General features: G+C 55.6%; 1 protein-coding gene across 2 annotated transcripts in view; it reads left to right on the top strand.

Annotated features, from left to right (window-relative positions):
* Positions 1-1123: 1123 nt before the first annotated feature.
* FKBP11 (FKBP prolyl isomerase 11) overlaps positions 1124-3007 on the top strand; it is a 28856-nt gene continuing 26972 nt past the window's right edge. The window contains exons 1-2 of one of the 2 annotated variants that reach the window (XM_066585722.1): positions 1124-1322; positions 1566-1629. The gene's annotated coding sequence lies outside the window, so the exon portion shown is untranslated. The remainder of the gene's footprint in view (positions 1323-1565; positions 1630-3007) is intronic. The other variant, XM_066585729.1, reaches the window with a different exon arrangement.

Consider the following 3007-nt stretch of genomic DNA (forward strand, 5'->3'; position numbering starts at 1 on the left):
AGCGCTGGGACAAATCTATGCAGATGTTGCAGCCTGTCTGCTCCGTCCCGCCTAGCATTTCAGCCAAGCGTGGTACGTGGCCAGCCGCTCGCCTTCCGTCCCGGCCGGCGCCTGACGGCGCCGTCCCCGCCTCTCGCCTGCGTCCCGGCCGCAGCAGTGCTCCGTCACGGACACTTCTGGGAAAGCACTTCCACTTCGGTTTGCCCTCCCTGCTGCCGATGCCGCAAAGCAGTTCTACAGTTCAGCCTTCTGGGTTGCTGGGAAAGGCACTTGCTCTTGGGGGTGCGTGGCTGCAGTGCCCGCTCTATGCCTTTTCTATTACTCTTTAGTGCCCTTGCAGGATCTGTAGGCGAACACCCTCTGCAGCCAATCAGCTACAGGTGGCGTCACCCCCCCTATCAATCTTGACTCCACTAGGAATTCCAGGTGGCGTCAAGATACAATAATACCACCTCTCGGAACCGCTGCGTGCATTCTGTCTGCCGGGCCGGCGCGCATGCGCAATACAGTGTATGAAGAGCCGGCAGTGGTCGATGACGCGGCCGGCGGAACTGCATAATCACGCAATACTTCCCCTGTGCTCACATCAGAAGTATCATGTGACGGCCGGCTTCCATTAACTATAATGGAAGCCGGACGCACGTTTTTCCGCAGCACGCCGCGGTTTCTTTCACGCTGCGAGATTCCACAGCATGAACATTCAGCTATTAGGTTCTATAGAACCTATCAGCTGCGGGACAGTGCCCAGTAAAACGCGGCAGAAATCCGTCCGTGGGCATTAGCCCTTATATGGGCAGATGTTATATCTTGATAAGCAACCAGATGGAGAAACACTAATGTCATCTTCAGAATCTACGGCCCCAAAATACTCCAAAAAGTTCTAACATCTCAGTGATAAACATTGTGCTCCCCAGTGTAATCGTCCAGACGTACAGATATCTATCGGCAGCGATCTGAGACCTGCGGGCAGTGTGCCGATGCTGGGAGGGGTAAGCAGGGCTGCAGATCGCTGCTCCTCCACTACACGCACCTCTGCATCTACTCCAGGTGTCGGTGAAGGTGTCCTGGGCGGAGACACGGGGCGGGGTTACAGCAGAGGCGTGGTCTGAGGCCCCTCCCCTTCTCTCCTTGCCACGCTCCCAGTGCTCCCGGTCCTCTCTCTTTTCTGTCTGTCCCGGCAGCTGTCACCCTCCTGCCTCCCGTCTGCACCATGTCCTCGGGCTGCTTTCTGCCTGCTGCTTCTCTTCTCCTCCTCTGCACTGATTCGGGCGGACGGCGAGGAGGAAGAAGATAACGTGACGGACCTGGTCGTTGAGACTGTGGTGAGTAGAGGGGTCCACGTGTGACGCCCCCCACAGGTGGCAGCTGCAGCCCCCCCTGCCATAGACACCTGCACTCCTAGTGGGTACCATATCCCCCCCCCCCCCCCCCCCCCCCGTCCTGTCTGCCATCCACTTCACTTGGCTCCTTCCATCCATCTGCCACTTCTGTGCCACCTGTGTGCCCGTTGTATGCCCGTCCCGTCCCGCACTCCGTCACCCCTCCTCACATCCTCTCTCCTGCAGGAGAAGCCGGAGACGTGTACGGTCACCGTGGCGTGGGGAGGACACCATCAAGCTGCACTACACGGTGAGTTACGAGGCCACATCTGGGCCTGAACATCTGTAACAACAATCACACGTCAGCACTGCCGGGGGAGGGGACCGTACAACCGGGGGAGGAGACGGCACCGGAGCCTCTGCGGAGGCCTCCCCGGCACTACACGGGAGCCGCAGCGTTGACATCACTGCCATCACCGTGACGACCGGCTGTTAGTGGAAAGAGCGGGAACTAGGCAGAGCAACCAATCAGATGACGGCTGTTAGGAACGAGCAACCAATCAGCTGACGGCTTACTTGTACTCTGCGGTCACCTGCATGAGGAAAGCTGGGATCTGATTGGTCAGGACAGAAATGGACATTTAGCTTCTGGTTCTGAGGTAAATCTGCAAACCCAGGAATGGCGCAGTGACTTTATTTCTTTGTTTCGGACATTTCTATGAAAAATCCCAGTTAAATGACAAAATGGAGCGCATTTATTCCACGTGTATTCACGGACCAGAAATCACCTATTTTCAGCATGTATTTCTGCGCTTCGCTTAACGAACGCAAGGAGGGACTGTTTTAGCGCATAAATATACATGTTTAGGGTGAACGAACACGAGCAGATTTGAATCGCGGATTCCGGAGCGGGCGACCGCTTCCGGATTCCGCAGCAAATACCGCCCATAGCGTGCAATGCAAAAATGATTCTTCTTACACGAGTGGAAAACGATTACGGATTCCGCTCGCGGATGACAAATCGCAGCATGCTCCAGTGGCTTCCACACAGACGGCTTCCGATGAAATCAATGGAAGCTGTCCGACCTGCAGCCCGTCCGCAAAATCTGTACCGCGCATGTCCGACGGCGAGCCGTGCGAACCATCCGCAGTACAGAAAAGAAGAAGTACAGGTGCGCACAGGTGCCAGCTGGGCACAGGGGCAGGTTGTGTTTCGGGCTCCCGCATGTGGAATCCAACCCGCCCGTGTGCATGCGGCGCCGTATTTTCGCGGTCCCATTCACTTCTAATACGAACCGAAATAAGACGTGCTGCGTCCTTCTCACGTGTCCAAATATGGCGGACCATATGGTAAAACCCTGCACTAAAATCTGTGTTTTACCGGCAGGTCCAATGGTGTATCCCCGCATTTTTGATCGCAGGGTCCGCACGGAAATTCTGCCCCGTGTGAGCCGAGCCTTTTATAACGGACAGTGACTAGTTCTTTCCCATTCTGGCCGCTGTGATGGACCCCCCGACGCGATCCCACAGGGCGGTAAAATAAAGTGGGAACGCTCCTTTAATTCGTAGCTCTGATTTGAGGTGCAATGAGAAAAGTTGCAGATTCTACATCCAAAATGTCGCATTTTATCGCTTGTGACGTTCAGTGCGTTCAGACGGACTATTCTATGGTTTGTAGCAGGGAGTGA

The sequence above is a fragment of the Eleutherodactylus coqui genome, chromosome 1 (assembly GCF_035609145.1).
Source record: "Eleutherodactylus coqui strain aEleCoq1 chromosome 1, aEleCoq1.hap1, whole genome shotgun sequence".
Classification (NCBI taxonomy): domain Eukaryota; kingdom Metazoa; phylum Chordata; class Amphibia; order Anura; family Eleutherodactylidae; genus Eleutherodactylus; species Eleutherodactylus coqui.